Genomic DNA, 17798 nt, shown 5'->3' on the forward strand with positions numbered 1-17798 from the left:
CATAATTACATTGTGGTGACAACATAATCTCTGCCTGGACTATGTTAAGAGATGTTTCTTTGGGTTAGTGAAACACTACATTTATGTACCACGCTGGATTCGCAGGGAGGTGGTCGTGTTGGATGCAGGACTGTGGCACCAGAGTTCTAGGTTCACATCCAGATTCCTTTCTGTGGTTACGTTTGAGCAACAAGGGCACTTTGGTTAAGGTTAGGGAATGACTGTGTTTTCAGTTAAATGTAAATAAGAAGGCGAATAAGAAAATAATGCTGTAGTCACTACGGGTGGATAGCGTATTGCAAGATTGATTATCTTGGCTAAAAAACTATGTTATAAGTGAACATTTTTCTGACATGTTAACATTGGTGCTCAATATTTAGAACATGTGCCTTTGTTCCCCCCCCCCCCCCCCCCCAAATAAAAACATGAAAAGGACTTTTATTTTGACAAAATTAAAGCCATTTTCATCATAAATTGATGCAGAAAAAGACACAGATTTGTGCATAAAAATGTACCAGGGGGCGGCAGTGGCTCGGTCCAAAGGGACTTGGGTTGGGAACTGGAGGGTCGCCGGCTCAAGTCCCCATCCAGACCAAGTATAGAGCATAAGCTGGTAGCTGGAGAGGTGCTAGTTTGCCTCCTGGGCACTCTGACATCCCTCCGTTTAATCCATGTATAGGTCCTGTTTGTGCATGTGTGTGTATTTCGGGTCTGTGTATACATGACAACAAATTGAATTTTCCCTCATAGATGGATAATGTACAGTCAGGTCCATAATTATTTGGACAATGATACAGTTGTCGTCATTTTGGCTCTGTACACCACCACAATGGGTTTTAAATGAAACAATGAATACCTGCTTAAAGTGCAGACTCTCAGCTTTCATTTAAGGCTTTTTTCAAAAATGTAGTATGAACCGTGTAGGAATGACAACCATTTCTTCACACAGTCCCCCGACTTTAAGGGCTCATAAGTATTTGGACAAACTAACATAATCATCAATTACATAGTCAGTTTTAATACTTGGTTGCAAATCCTTTACAGTCAATGACTGCCTGAAGTGTTGGACACACAGGCATCATCAGATGCTGGGTTTCTTCCCTGGTGATGCTCTGCCAGCCCTTTACTGCAGCCGTCTGCACTTCCTGCTTGTGTTTTGGGTGTTTTGCCCTCAGTTTTGGCTTCAGCAAGAGAAACGCATGCTCAATTGGATTCAGATATGACTTGGCCATTGCAGAACATTCCACTTCTTTGCCTTAAAAATGTCTTTGGTTGCTTTTGCAGTATGCTTCAGGTCATTGTCCATCTGCACTCTGAAGCATCGTCCAATGAGTTTTGAAGCATTTGGTTGAATCTGAGCAGATAATGGTGCCCCAAACACTTCAGCTTTCATCCTGCTGCTCTTGTCAGCAGTCACATCATCAATAAATACAAGAGAACCAGTTCCACTGGCAGCCGTACATGGCCATGACATAACAGTACCTCCACCATGCTTCACTGATGAGGTGGTGTGCTTTGGATCATGAGCAGTTCCTTCCTTTCTGCCTTCTCTTGTCTTCCCATCATTCTGGTAGTTGATCTTTGTTTTATCTGTCCATAGTATGCTGTTCCACAACTGTACAGGCTTTTTAGATGGTTTTTGACAAACTCTAATCTGGCCTTCCATTTTTAAGGCTAACCAATGGTTTGCATCTTGTGATAAACCCTCTGTATTTATTCTAGTGAAGTCTTGTCTTGCTTACAAGAGCAGCAGGATGAAAGCTGAAGTGTTTGGGGCACCATTACCTGCTCAGATTCAACTAAATGCTTCAAAACTCATTGGACGATGCTTCACAGTGCAGATGGACATTGACCTGAAGCATATTGCAAAAGCAACCAAAGACATTTTTAAGGCAAAGAAGTGGAATGTTCTGCAATGGTCAAGTCATATCATCTGACCTGAATCCAATTGAGCATGCGTTTCTCTTGCTGAAGCCAAAACTGAGGGCAAAACACCCAAAACACAAGCAGGAAGTGCAGACGGCTGCAGTAAAGGGCTGGCAGAGCATCACCAGGGAAGAAACCCAGCATCTGATGATGCCTGTGTGTCCAACATTTCAGGCAGTCATTGACTGTAAAGGATTTGCAACCAAGTATTAAAACTGACTGTTTAATTGATGATTATGTTAGTTTGTCCAAATACTTATGAGCCCTTAAAGTTGGGGGACTGTGTGAAGAAATGGTTGTAATTCCTACACGGTTCATACTACATTTTTGAAAAAAGCCTTAAATGAAAGCTGAGAGTCTGCACTTTAAGCAGGTATTCATTGTTTCATTTAAAACCCATTGTGGTGGTGTACAGAGCCAAAATGACGACAACTGTATCATTGTCCAAATAATTATGGACCTGACTGTATATCCTCTTCTTTTAGAATGAAGAAATTCAAGTGTTAGATGCTCAAAACTTTCTGGCGGAGGACCCTTAACCCACCCAGTGTTGAAACCAAAGCTACACCCTTGCTTGCCAGGTACATTGATTATTATGTCAATAGAAAATTGGCTTGCATTACCTTTTCCTCAAAATGTACTTGCTGTTGTAAATTAATTGTATATTACCATAATTTCTAGGAGACTTATGCATTCATTATGAAGCAGTTCCTCAAGAATGGAAATGCAATTGACCTATGGCTAAGTCCCGCCCTCAAACGCGATGAGCCAATTACAGTGTGTATAGCCATTCCCATACACTCGGACATTCTCTGCCTGGACGTCCATTGAAATGCATTACAGAAAGTCAGTTTTGTTCGGTTTTATGAGCTTTTTTGGACATTTGAAGTTTAAAAATGGTCAAACAGTGTGCATGGGGTACATGCAACTCTGACACAAGGTATCCTGAGAGGCTGGGCGACGAGGTGTATTTTTTACACTTTAAACCACATCCCAACAGAGAAAAGTGTCTCCTATTTGGATAAAGTTGTGTGGTAACGTTAGACCACAGCATCAACTCAACGTGAATAAGATTAACAATGATGTCTACATCTGTTCTAAGGTAAGTCAACATTGTGTTTGAGGCAACATATTGTCACTTTGCTGGAAAGAAATATAAAGTTATCTTTAACATCTCTAGCTAACGTTAGCTAAAGTTAGCCTAACATTAGCTCCTAGCTGCGTTGTTCATCATGTCACCTTGTTTGCTGGGAGTTCATTAGCCTATTTTGTTCTAGTTTTGTACTTTGGTGATCGTACATCATTGTTAGCTGTTGTCCAAAGGGCTCTAGTTAAGCTAACGTTAACTTCTGGAGCTTAGCTTCATTAACTTATCTGTAATCTCAGAGATAACAAAGGTTGGCAAACGTTAAGCTGAATGATTCAGTGTAAATACTGTAGCGCCAAACTAACGGAGAGACACTCTTGGTAAAGATGGTAAAAAGGCCGTTATCCTTTTCTCATATTCTGAGCCAAAAACCTTAACTTCAGTGGCACTTTAACTTGTTGTCTGTAACTTGTTGGTGACGGCAACAAGATGCGGTTCACAAGTGTACACTGTGACCTGTAAATTTTGGCTTGTAATTTAAGCTTTTCATTGACCTTCTCAACAATAAAATGATGAATATATTCCTCCAATGTGTAGTTTAGGCCCTTTTGGTTTCTTCTCAATGACATCTGATCGTTATGTCCCCAAAAAACATCAGTTGCCTCCTGCAAAATGCCGTGTACTGTGACACCTGCCATAGCGCCGGTCACTGCATGTTGATAGTTTGTCCGAGTGAGTGGAGGGGGGCGTGGCTTAGCCATAGGTCAATTGTTCAGCTACATCTAAAAAACTTTAAATGATCCATACTGCAGATCGTTTTTCTCTGTTTTTATCTATTTACTTTTTAAACATATTTGGTGCTAAGTGCTCGATTTATTTGATTCTTCGTTTTGTGAGGTTTTGTTTGGATTTTGTGTTAGGGTTGGGTTTCTGAGTCTGACCTTTAAAGTCACCTAAAGTTTGCCGGACGCTGCTCATGCTTACTATCTAATCCAATTCTTCTTCTACTCATTAAAAAAGGTAATGTAAAACACGTGACTGCCTGTGGAGATGTTTTTTTAGAGGGAGCCGTGTGTTTCTGTGTTACAGTATCACAGACTGATTTAATCGGGTGATAAGTGAGTAACAGTTATTTAACGTGAACCCTTTGTTTACAAGACGCGCCACATCATGGTGTAACATTAACCTCTCACATGACACCAATGGCTCACAGTTTGTTTTTGAGACACACAAAACACGCCCCCCTCATTCAGCACACACACACACAGACCAGACAATGACTCCATTCATCCTTTTACTCTCTCCGTCTCCTCTGTCTCACTCTGTCTCTCCTCCTCCTCTGCTCACATCAGCTCTTTGTAAACACAGTGAAGGTCAAAAACACAAAACACACCAGGTTTGTCCCTTCGCAGCCTCTCTGACCTGGATCTGCTCCGGGTGTTTCGTCTTTTGAACAGTCTGTTTGAATTCTTCAGATGCTTCAGAGTCGGTATTGTCTTCTTGGTGGTGCAGACTCACTTAACCAATTAGTCATGTGGGAGCGCCATGATAAGTGGAGCTGGTGGTGCTCAGCTCAGACATGTAGATACAATAAGACAACATGAGAATATGCAGTACTTTGTTTGACATTATTAGAAGGAAGATAGACCAAGATATTTTGGTCTTTGCAGCAAGTCCTTCAAATGAAACAACAAAATACATTGTTCGTCCATGACCTCTAATGACCATTTGCTGATCTGTCTCCACATCATCAGGACGACATCATTTATCTGTGCCTTCCAAAACCGTTTCCAATCACGCCTAACCAATGGCTAGATTTGGGCTTAAATATAACTTGGTTAAAGGCATAATATGCAGAAAGTGTCGGTTACTGTTTGTAAACCTGACATTCAGACTTCAGCTTGTACCTGCATCGCAAACTTTGTAAGAATGTTACGCTTGTTGTAATGGAAAAGCCGATACTTTAGCATGGTAACAAAGCCAATTGCCGCTTTTCCACTTTGTGTTTCGCCTTGCTTTTTTTCCATTGCTTTCGGTGCTGTGCTTGCAATTTTTGTAGCTTCCTCTTGGATGCCTGCCGCTTACCATCTGGCATCTGGTCACTACCTTTTTATGAAGTCCAGACTCTCACCTGCATGCTATTTTTGGCTGGGGTCCACATGCCCATAAAAAAGTAAAATAAAAGGAAAATCAGACATACGTGCAGAGGGGAGGATCTCTGCGGATCAGGCTGATAAAGAGGCTACCTTCAATTCGTATGAATGTGATCCCATGACCAATGTGCTGACAAGAGTAAAGAAGGAAGTACTATAAAGACTGAAAGTCCGTGTAAGGATGCAGGTTGGGGTAGTGGATGAGTCAAACAACTTTCTCCCAGGAGAATGGTGTTCGTGACCAGTGAAACCAAGAGAACTTTGAGTCATTTTAAGGTACGTTATCATCTGAAAATAAGAACTATTGTGTTTTTGTCACTTAGAAAAAGACATTGATACCTACACAGGGAGCAGGTCCTCGTCTATGGAGATGGCCATGTTGCACTCCCATGTTTCTACAGTAGCCCAGAATGGGCAAACCAAACACTGGCTCTAGATAGGGCTTTTCATGTTTTCACATCGACCACTGTAGCCTCTTGTTGATAAGAGCATCACAAAAACAGATTTTTTTAACATGAAACTGATTTGTTTTTACTGGTTTGAATCCAGGGTGCATTTGTTTTGGAGAGGACTTCTGTGGGTATTTTGGCTCCTGGTAAAATCCTCCTTCGAATTCTACCCGGGACAAGTTTCAGCTGGTTGCAATCTGCAGTCTTCACTGCTAGAATTAACTAAACTTCCCTTAATCTTACACACTGGACCTTTAAGATATAAAAACCATCCTTGTTTCAGTTCATGTTAAGGTCAGGAGGCATTGGGCGTCAAGGTTACAACAATAACCACATGGTTAGGGAACAATCGCGGTCAGGATTAAAAGAAACCAATGTTGACTTTTAGCAGGAAACAGGAAACAAACCGCGGTCACTTGTGTTTGAGTCTGGCGTTCTGTTGACCGTCCAGCCAGCTCGACCTTGCTGCTCTCTGTGGACTTTGTGGCTCTACAATAACGTCATCCAACTTCACTTTGCCACCTACAGACAAGAGTCACAATCACTTCAGCCACTACAGAGCTTTGTCACTGACATCTCCCAAATGTGTCATTGAAATTTAAATAAATTAAACAAATGTTTAAATTAAGAGTAAAGATGCAAGAATCCACAAGCTGATACCTAAATCATCAGCAATAAAAGCACTTCAAGTCCAGCAGCAAATAATAAGCCAAACGTTTACCTTATTTTTAAAGCAGTGGTTTTATGATGCCAAAGTAATTTATTCTAATAATTAATAGTAATTTATTTCGGCACCACCGAAAGTGAAGAAATAAGTAGGGGTGTTCGTGTTAAACCTCGGTAAACACAAGTCATCAACATGAGCTCTTGTGTGATTAGAACGAGTCCCCACAACTCCATAAAAGTGATGTTTGAGATACTCTTTTGTTAGCTTATTAAAAAATTCCTCCTTAAGCATTTTCCTTCTGCTTTCACTCATATCCCACTCTGATTTTAAAACACACCCAGCGAATGCTTGGATGCACACACACAAAAAAGTCCTCCTCAACTTCGTCCACACAGATGAATGAACCTCACATGTCCCCACTTTGCCCACATGTCAGCATTTGTGACTTAAAAGCACCACAAGCGGCTCAAAGTTTACTCTCTGGCAGGTAATACATGAACAAACAAGCCTCCAAAAGCATGGGATTTTATGGACTTGAGAGAAGAGAGGGCGAAAACTTCCAGAGAGTGAGGGTAGATGAGGTTAACTCTGTCCACTGATACTGTCCACATACAGTCACCCTGCACAGCATGAAGTGGGACTTTACACCTTTGCACAGTTTTTTTATTTACTCGTAGCAAATGTTGCACTTTGTATAAATATTGGCTGTGATGCAGAGTGTGGTGGTTGTTCAGATTCAGGCTGCTATCACTAAGAAGATACGCAGTGAGTGAATGAATGAGATAAAAAAGAGCTCTTACCTGATTGATTGTTTTTACTTCTTCTCTTCTCTCTGCTTCTGTCCTTCCTTCCTCTCGTCAGTTTTGCTTCAGCTCCCCGGGCGTCGCTGAGGAGGTGTGTGTTGAGCGTCTGAGCGTGTGTATCAGGAGTGTGTGTGTGATGTGTGAGAGTGTGTGCAGGCTGGTTAGACAGCGGCTCTGCTTTGTGCTGCCGACCTCGGTGAGCGTGTTGTTGCAACTGACTGAGTGACTGGGAGAGAGGGAGGGAGTGTGTGAGAGTGTGTGTGTGTGTGTGTGAGGGAGAGAGAGATTAGTTCACACACAAACACATCTCCGCCTCAGGGAAACACCCCACTCCCTCTCCTCCTCCTCCTACCTCCCCCTTTTTTTTCCTTCTTGTCTTTTTTTATTTCTCTCCTACATCAGGTCTTTTCTTTTCTTTCATCTGATCACCTTGAAGGACTCATGGAGCGAAAACATTTCCAATCCCCCTTGTTCTCTGCTCCCATTTGACACCAGCCGATCCTCCTGCCTGATTCTTGGTTTTTAACCTTCTCTTTTGTTGTCTTTCCTCCTCATATTCATTCAGTTTTGCTGTTGCAAGTCCCCAGAATCATAAATAAGTTAAAGAGAGCTGGCACAAAACAGCACAAATATCTCTGATGGGTTGCTCTGCCTCTCTCTCTGTGAGCTGTTGCTTTTTGTTTGACTCTGTATCAGTGGAAAATATGTCATCTTTTTGCACTTTCCATGTTTTTCCTGCCTTTGACTCTACAAAGACATTAAATTGAATAGCAAGGCTGTTGGTGCAGAGAGAAAGGAATCTTTTCACTTTTCAAATCATCTCAGGGACAAACCGCTTATTAATGGCTGTTGGATGAAGTTTTTTGGTAAATGTCATGATGTTGAGTGTTAGAGAATCGTGGCATGAATAGCTTGATGAACGAAACAAGTAACTTTTATGACTATTATTGTCTGATCACAGTCAAGCCCTTCAAGATTCTTTCTATCAACAAATAATTTGCAACCACTTCAATTAATACTGCAAAAAATCTCCATATCCTCAGGTCATCTCTGTCCAGAGCTGAGTCCTTCACCTAATTTTCCTAAAGTAAGTGAGAACAATTTGTGAGTGCAGTAAAGTCTTCAACTCTTGGTGGCTTAGACTCCCCAAAAGAGGTAAAAACAACAGATTGGAGGGTAAAAGCCTTAATCCTTCTGTAATTTTAAATATTACAATAGATTTATTCCCATATTCATGCTAGGAAGAGCCAATCCGCCACGCCGGGGATCAGCATGCCCGGGGCCCCGCCCCCGATGCCAGTCCCTGCAGGTGGTGGGCCCACAGCCCTAGAGATAGGGTGAGGAGCTCAGCCATCCGGAGGGAGCTCAGAGTAGAGCTGCTGCTTCTTTGCGTGGAAAAGGGTCAGTTGAGGTGGTTCAGGCATCTGATCAGGATCCTCCTGGGCGCCTCCCGCTGGAGGTGTTCCGGGCATGTCCCACTGGTAGGAGGCCCTGGAGCAGACCTAGAAAATGCTGGAGGGATTACATATCTCATCTGGCCTGGGAACACCTTGGGGTCCCCCAGGAGGAGCTGGAAAGTGTTGCTGGGGAGAGGGACGTCTGGGGTGCTTTGCTTGACCTGCTGCCCCCGTGACCCGGCCTCGGATAAGCGGATGAAAATGGACAAAAATGGACGGAATCTTGTAAAATGATTTCATTTTCTTTCTTGCTGCCATCGTGCATGCCCTCTACCTCCCCATCACCGCCTAGTCTTTACAGATTCATCAGCCTCATGCGCTTCAGCAGTCAGCAGCCACCACCACCACCAGTGTCTGGACTCCATGTGGGGATTTATCCTGCTGCCGCTCAGATGTCCCTCGATCACAAAATATCTCCCTCTGGTGTCCAAGTACCAAAGACATCTGTTTCTGTTTAATCAGCACAAATCATCTGTAAATCTGTACACTCATATTCTGTATCAAATATTATCTTTACTTCATTCTTCTGTCTCTCCTGATTGAACTAATGTTAGCTTTTTACTTCTGGCGATTGCATTTACGCTTCAGATCCGATGGAAAAATCCCAGAGACTTTTTGACGAGAGAATCAGGGTGATGCTAACTTCTGCACCGGCCTACAAAAAAAACAAAAAAACCCCACCATCCCTACAGTACTCTGTTAAAGTCCATGCTCACGTAAGTTGCACAAGCTAATGAACACGCTGTAGCTAGCTATCTCGCTCGTGTATTACACTGTGTTTTCTTACCCTCTGAATTTAAAGACTGAAACATTAGCCTCGGCACAACTTAAAGACATTGACTATCTAAAAATCAAACTTTGCCAGCATATTCTTTCCTTCAGAAAAGAGAAATAATAGTTAAACAGAAAAAATAAATCCATATTCATATTCTTTTCCATCAGAGCCATATGTTTCTCACTTCTGAATTTTACTACAAACAGAAATGTAGCTGAGCACTTACTGATATTATATGTTGGTCACAGAAGACGGCTAGCCACGACAGCTAGCGTTAGCAACAAATTTGGGGTCTTTTGTTGTGTGGAGCAGACGGGGCACCATTTAGGAAGAAACTCATGGGCCCCATTCATGTATTTCTGGGGAAAATGGAACGCGGCAACTCAGATAATATGCATCAGACCTGGTGTGCAAAGTTGTCATGTAAAGAATGTCCATGCGGAATTTCCCTGTTCCTGCATCAAATTTTCACATCGCACTAGTAATGGAGAAGATAGGCACAGCATTGTGTGGGTCTGTGTCTGAGCTGAAGTCGTCTGCTGTTGGTGTGTGTGTGTGTGTGTGTGTGTGTGTGTGTGTGTGTGTGTGTGTGTGTGTGTGAGACTTACTGGCAGTATTGCTCCAGAACAGTGGTTCCCAACTGGTGGGTCATGGTCTAAAAGTTGTGTCGTGGATCCAATCTGAATGGACTGCAAGTGACTCACGAATGTTGTAATGTAAAAAACACACTTTAGTTTTAAGTACATTGAATTTCCAGCACAGAGCTTTTATTATTACCGTTTCCTGATGGAGAGTGAGTGACTAATGGACAACTACTTGTACTTGACAGAGACAGCAAACTAGCTCGAAGACATGGTCAAATGCAAGTATGACGCCGAATGTATTTAACTGTGTGGACCTTGAACTAATGACTGGACCACTTGGGAACCACGGCTCTAGAATACTTTGTTGGTGACTGCTCACTACAAAAGTTGTTACTGGTACGAGCCCTTCGAGCTGGTATGATGGATTTGATTTATCATTATCTACAGACTGTGGACATTTTACTGTGAGGATTGTAAAGCTTCAGTTTACTGAGACACATGTCTTCACTGTACTGGGTTCCCTTTACACTCTGGAGAAAAAGATGACCCTGCCAATTGTCTTGGTGTATAATTCACACTCTGAATAAAATATGTTTTCAGTTGAATAAGAAATGAGCATCTTGAAACAAGACGAGTCAGCTTGCTGCAGGGTCCATGTCATTGGTTCGACAGCCCATTGGTTCGACATCCCATTAGTCCGAATGTCCGCGGTGCTGAACGGCTCGCGGCGGGCGTATGGTGCCGGCTTGAGGCGGAGCAGGCTCACGGCTTATGTGTTTGTCACTTTTTTTTTCATTTTAATCCACACCATGATCTTTTCCTGACCCTAACCAAGTGGTTTTTGTGCCTAAACGTAACCAGACCTTAACCACACGGCATCATGATGATTTCTCAACGGACTTCGGAACAATGAGTTTAATATGGTCGGAACAATGGGATGTCGAACCAATGGGCAGTTCCCCTTGCTGCACATGAATTAAAAAAAAACAAAAACGAATGAATACTCAAGTTTTTGGAAAAGGGGTGAAATATTCTTATTTTTCCCTTTTAAAAAGAGACTTGAGGACCTCACTACAGTGAAGCACATTAAATAAAATGGATATTTTAACATACAGTTTTACAAATTTGCCATCCAAATCAATATCTTGCAGTGAAAAAAGCCGCTCGCCTGAATGGACACTGAAAGATGATTGAAAAAGACAGCAATCAGTTTAACCTTGAGGAGACCCCTACTCCGTTTTGTTTAAGCCCATCACAGTGATTACAGAATTTAGCTTTAGCCTGCTAATCTGCTCTAGATCCACATTAAACTGCTCCTCAGGAGGCTGAGCAGAGGGGGCGGGGGGGTTTTGTGGGTGTGCAATAATTTACAGTGCGATCTCCTGAAGTATTTGGACTCTTGTTTCGATCTCTGTACTTGCAGCACATTGGGTATGAAATTGAATCAATGACTATGAGTTGAAAATACTGACTTTCAGCTTTAATTCGAGGGTGTTTACTTCAACATCTGGGGATTGTAACCCTTTTTATTCATAACACCCCTAAGGGTAGGAAGGGCTGTGAGTCCTACTGTTCACCAAATGTGGATGTAAACAACCTCAAACACCCTGAAAGCTGAAAATTAGCACTTTAACCTCATATTCAACCCTGTTTCCTAACAATTAATTTCATATACAACTTGTACAGCATTGGCAAATATCACCTCGCTTGTTTTTTAACAACATAACAAGAAAACATTTATAAATAATGTATCTGCAAAATGTTCATTGTTGTGCATTATTTGTTTTACACATGTATCTTCTGCTTGCAACTAAAGCATGATTAACATTTCTATGGTTATGTTTAAGCAACACTGCACTTTGTTAAGGAATGAGTTTGATGTTTTAATAGTATTTAGATCATAATGGAGCTCTGTGCACAGAGGAATGGGATATATCAGGCTTTAATAAACCTCTTTTTTTTAATTTTTTGGAGTATTATCAGACTTACTGTTTAAGTTGAGAGAAATGGTTGGAACATGTTATGGAAAATTTTAAATCTTTAGGGAAAACATGTTGAAGATGTATAGCACATCATCTGAAAAGTGGATGAGATCAGGTGGCAGCAGTAGGGGGGCGGTGACAAAAAGCTGCAGTCAGGTCGCACAGCTTCCAGCAAAGATGCTCTAGTTCCACAAGCCTTCAAAGAATATACAGGAAGTCACAAAAATATTGACATCCCACTCTAAGACTACTAGCCTACTATCTAGCGTTAAATATTCTGATGACACCAAAAATGTGAATTTTTTACAACTTGTTGTGTTTGTGGTCAAAACTAACAGCCCATCAGCTCTTTGATGAAGCAACAGCCAGGTGTTTCCCATCATGCCCTGGGCCTGGCAGTAGAGAGCAACTGGCTCTAAAAACAGCGGCTGCTTCAATCTTGTGAGGCAGTGGGCGATTTGAGTTGGAACGCCACCCCCCTTGATAGCAAAATGACCCAAATGTGTCCCCCTTGTTAACCTGCCATCCTTCTCCATCCAGTCTGGACCCAGACACTGTTGGAAAGAAGAGATTCTTAGCTTTCTAATCATATCAGTATTGTTTTTGTACTCCAAATATCAGCCAAATATGTTCAAATACATAATGACTGTCACCGAGCCATGATTTTAAAAATAAGGCGTGCAAATTCTGCAGTAGACTGGCTGCAAAGACACGTGATTTAGCATGTTCACCTTCTAAACTGGGAGCTCATGCTGTGCTCTACACGATGAAACTGAATGGAGAAATACACAGAAAAGTTGTGGAAGACTATTTTTTTTAGCCAACAAGGTAACAAAAACAAGCATACTCAAAAACACAGTGCAGGAAGTTGAGAACATATGTCGGTCTTTTGTGGTCCATTTGACAAACAAAGTTAGCATACACAGTTACATGGACATGTACACAACAGCATTCATGCATGATGTCAGAGTGAGTCGGGATGAAGTCTGACACAAATGTAACGAGCATGCAATGTGTAGCAATGGCCAGAGATTGATTCTGCAAGCCCACTCTCACTCTGCAGTCGTCGGTATCCGGCGCTTGGACAGTGACTTGCAGCGTCAGAAACCAACGGAAAAAGGCGTCCTTTAACGTCGGCATGATACACAGCCGGTTGCCATCATAGTTTAACGGCACCCGGCGGCATCAGGGTGAAACACGTCGGGACAAGGACGAAAGTTAAGGCAGCGAAAGTCCGATTAGAGCGGGCAGGAGGGGTGGTGGATGGGTGCAACAAACACAGACTTGAGTGAGAATGTGATGATTCTGCGCAGGCCTGGCTCATCTTGTAGAGGCCTATTGATGTTTCCCTAAGCTAAGCCAAGACTTTGGGTCGCTGAGCCCATCCCAGCTGACACTCGGCAAGAGGTGGAGTAAGACTTTTGGGTGTTTAAATTACAACTAAGTAGTCCATGCCCACTGAGTGCACAGTTGCCCACGTACAGTTTCACATGGTGTGTGTTTGGGATACAGGTCATAGGAAATTGCAGATTAAATAGTCAACTGAACATTAAGAAGAGCAATGTATTCAGACAGAGTGTTTGTGAATTTGATAGTACGATTGCTTTAATGAAAGTACAGTAGCACCATTGCCAATAGTGGCATAGTTAGTGGGCTAAAACTGTACATTAGTAGTTGAGGTAGCACGTTGAAAGGCTGACAGTTAAAGTGTTTATATGTTGTATTGACTTAAAAGTGGGGCGCACTGGTAGTTTACATGGGAAAGGAGCGGCTAGCCCTTGTTGCGGCAGCATACCATACCATGACTTAGTCATACCAAAAATTAGAAAAAAACCCATTGGTCCACAGGGGGAGCCACAGCGATCTGTCGCATTTTAGCCATTTTTAAGCATTTTTCTGTTGTTATAGCGCCACCCAGTTGCCAATTAGAGTTAAATTTCTCCAGTCACCTTGAGGCGTCCTGTTCTACATATCTACCAAGTTTAGTAAAAATCCATATGGCGGTTAGGCCTAGATAAGAAATTAGCTCTCTAGCGCCCCCATTTTGTTTGATGGGGTCAATAATGGAGGGGTCCCCTCAGATTATGTGTGGTCATATGCCTACAAAGTTGCGTGGTGATGGGTGAAACCCTTGAGATGTTATACACCTTTATGTGATGAGCCACACCCTCCGCAATATTCATTGCCTTATAGAAGCTCAGTTTTAGTAAGTTTTCCAACTTTTGCCAAGAGGGAACTTTAGATATTGGTCCCTAGATTATGTTCACCCAGTTTCATGCAGATCGCTCAAACTTCCTAGGAAGAGATCCATTTGAAGTGTTTTTCAAAAAATTCAAAATGGCGGAAAATCTATATAAGCGGAAGTTATGGGTTCTTGAGGCAAATGTGTTCCTCATGAGGAGAGGCATCTCTGTGCAAAGTTTCATGTCTCTACGACATACGGGGCATGAGATATGCCCATTCAAAGTTTGCAATTTCAATGGGTTGCTATAGCGCCCCCCTTTGGCCAGTTGATGTAATATTGCTTCATCTTCCCATGACCCTCTACCACTGTGCCAAATTTCACATGGATTGACCAGGTCAGTGAGGAGAAAAATGTGGAACAGACACACAGACAGAGTTTTCGTCATTATATAGTAAGATAACATGTGGGACACATGACATGATTCCTAGTCTCTAGTGTTGAAAGACCCTGACACACCAAGCCGACAGTTGGCCATTAGTGAGGCTGTTGGTGAATGTCTATCACCCTAGCTTTTGCAGTGTGTCCCATATCAGTGGTTCAAGTCGGCCCTTGTCAGCTTTTTTTTTTTTTTTCCGGCAGATTCATCATGTTGAATCAACATCAGACTCAGCAAAGCCCTTCACTAAATGAAATCACTCTGATGAGCCATTCAGGTCAGCGCATGAGAACAGAAGTGAGGAAAGCAAACAAACTGCTGAAGTCAAGAGGGCGTGAAATTGAAAAAAAAAAAAAAAACTTGTTATATGAGGTAAGTTTGCGTTTTTTTCCACAGAAACTATTCAGCATTTGTTTGTGGTATTTTTATAGTGCATGGTAAATGTCCTTTGTTGTTTCAACATCAGGTTGTGTTGCTCGCTAGCGCCTTGAATCTGTCCTCTCAGACTTCCGGTTTCTCCATTTGAATGACAAATGCAGTCAACTACTGCCGCTGCTGGTATGGAGACTTATTTCCCTTCACGTAGGCACATTCTGGTTGGCCGTTGGCTGTAGTCTTCGCAGTGTGTTCAGGTGCAACTTTTTGGCTGAGACGGGCAATGTGAGGTGACGAAGCAGTCAGTCTTTGTTGCCACTACTTCTTTGATGTCGGTTTGGTTTGTCTGGGCCTTAAGTCCCAGTCAGCTGTGAGTCAACTGTGATCTCCTCTTTATGACTTTTAGTGCCGTTAAAGGTCAGACATCAAGTATTGAAAAGAAATCTAAAATGTATTTAGCAAAGCAAATTATAGCAGATATCCATCCTTCAAGTTTCTTTACAAATGTATCACAAATTTTTAATTAGTACATTTATATTTATTGATACACCAGCTTTTCTAAAATCTGTGTAAGAATTTCTGGCATTTCTATTCAGCTTTTTTTATGTCATGTGCAGACTGCTTTAAAAATGTGCATCACAGCAGGTGGATACGTGCTTACTGTTCATTTAAAATCCGATGTGTTGGAGGAGGGGAAACATTTCACTGTCCTTAAACCTACAGACATCATATTTATTTGTTTGTGTGAGTGAAAGTGTGTTAATCTTACGTAGGAAGGTGGGCAGGGTGTGTGTGTGTGTGTGTGTGTGTGAATGTGGGGGTGGTAGATGAGTGACTGCATTAGAAGAAGCTCCCCCCCATCTCTCTGAACAAAGCTGCTCCGCCAGCTGAAATATGGAGTGTACGAGCCTCTGGTATCACTGTGTTACTGTCGAAGGTGGTGAGGAGATTTTCTTTTTTTCTCTCTGCAAAACAAAAAGCTGACCCCCTGTTGAGTTTCTCTGCGGGGGGCACACTCGCCGAGCCATCTTCCTCTCCCTCTGAGACCCCTGGGAGACTCTCAACCAGCCCCCCCCCCCACGCCCCTCTACACCTCCTCGCCTCCTCCCTTGTTAGTTTCCACCACCCCCACCCTCCCCCAGCAATCTCTCTCTTCTCATTTCCCTCCCTCCGAGGCTCGAGTTAACTCGCTCTGATCGCTTCCCCCCCCAAAAAACTACTTTCCTCTGCTCTCTGTCATCTTCCCTTTGTGTTCCGGTCTTCATCTCCCTCCTGTCTGTCTCTATCCCCTCTCCTCTCTTGCTGTCTCTCGACCTTCCCTCTGACCCCAACCTGTAATCTCCCTCCTCTTATCTGTCTTTTTACAACTTCTGGGAAAACACTACCTTTTCTGTCCCTTCTCCCCTTTTTATTCTCTGTCATTTTTCTCTCCTTCCAAGCAGCAAAGCGATTTGGCGCTCGCTCGGGCCTGTGAGAAGACCCAGGGGGTTGGTTGCTCTATGAGGCGACATCTCTGAATAAATAAGCATGGGTAATTTGCTCCAAACCTGCAGCCCCCTTTTTTTTCTTCTTCTTTTCACCCTCTCAGTTTAGAGAGAGGAGATAAAGACACAATAAAATGGTGGGAGATCCTCACAGAGGCTCATTATATGGTTGTCAGTGAAGTTTTCTCACAGGGCTTTGTGACGGATCGCTCAGCCCCACTCTGCTTCGTCTATTTCTTTTCAGGGCAAATTATCTATATTACATTCCTGTTTTTCCAAAGGCTGAGTATTTGGATAAAACCAGCCTCATTTAAGGAAGTAATGAACCGTCAATTCTAGCTGAACTAAGGCAGATTATCGAGAACAAATTGCAAAGCTTGTCGTACAGAACTAACAGCTATTAGCGGCGTAGCACCTCACACACCCAGCCAATGAGACTCTGATAAGGATTAAGCAATTTCTGAGCAATTTGTTTCCAAAGAGGAGACATTTCATGCAATAAACTGGACGTGGTGTATCCATCCTGGATGTTGTAACACCATTTTAATTCTCCGTCTCTCTGCTACACACACTCCTCCATTCATGGCCCGGTGAAGGAAGTATGTGAGTGCCAGGTCAACTGTGAACATCAGGTATTAATAATGCAGGGCAGGAAGCAGCCCCTCCGACTACAAAGCTGTGCACTCTGACTCCACGTCTCTGCTCTCCATCCCACTGCTGTGAGATACATAATCCGACTCAGACCAGGAGAGGTGTGTGCAGGGGAGGAAACCTGCCGATAAAGCTTCCAAAACTGGTGAAGATGGCGCAAAATGTAAAATGTAAAATGATGTAAAATCCGTCATATTATCGAGTCATCATTGTCCCAACATCATTTAATATGCTGCAGCTTTTCCAAGAAATTTGTGACCATTTTTGTCGTATTTTGAACTCAGAAATAATCAAAAGATGTGATAACTTCCAGTTAAGTAAAAATCTAACCAAATTCTCAGGAAAATGCTGTTGTGGGCATTTCTATTACAGCCAGCTTGTGAACACACCTCTTCCCAACAGCTTTGTATCACAACAGTGAGCATAGTATGTGTAAATAAACTGTGGTAAACTTCCCTCCATCTTACCAGCGTCCAGATCTGCCGCCTCCTCAGCTCAAATACCCCAGATTTTTGCCGGCTTTGGGCAGATTGTACCTCCTACTTCCACATTCTTGTTTGCCAGCCCAAGGACACAAAGAGTGTCTCAGACCAAACTCCCATCAAATGGTAAAACTAGGAAAAATGGGACAGTGGATCGCTTTATTGTACAGAGGAAATTACAACATAGCACCAGCGAAGACGACCTACCAGCTGAAGAAAAGAGGAAAACAAAAAAATTAAGTAGACAGTAACACGAAAGCTACCTTATTTTTTATTGTCTCATGTCGTGATCAGAGTGATAA

At 42.5% G+C, this 17798-nt stretch overlaps 1 protein-coding gene across 1 annotated transcript in view; it reads right to left on the minus strand.

Moving 5' to 3' along the window:
* hs3st1l2 (heparan sulfate (glucosamine) 3-O-sulfotransferase 1-like 2) overlaps positions 1-7346 on the minus strand; it is a 44249-nt gene extending 36903 nt beyond the window's left edge. The window contains exon 1 of the mRNA XM_033618963.2: positions 7083-7346. The gene's annotated coding sequence lies outside the window, so the exon portion shown is untranslated. The remainder of the gene's footprint in view (positions 1-7082) is intronic.
* Between the last annotated feature and the right edge of the window lie 10452 nt (positions 7347-17798).

The sequence above is a fragment of the Epinephelus lanceolatus genome, chromosome 9 (assembly GCF_041903045.1).
Source record: "Epinephelus lanceolatus isolate andai-2023 chromosome 9, ASM4190304v1, whole genome shotgun sequence".
Taxonomy (NCBI): domain Eukaryota; kingdom Metazoa; phylum Chordata; class Actinopteri; order Perciformes; family Serranidae; genus Epinephelus; species Epinephelus lanceolatus.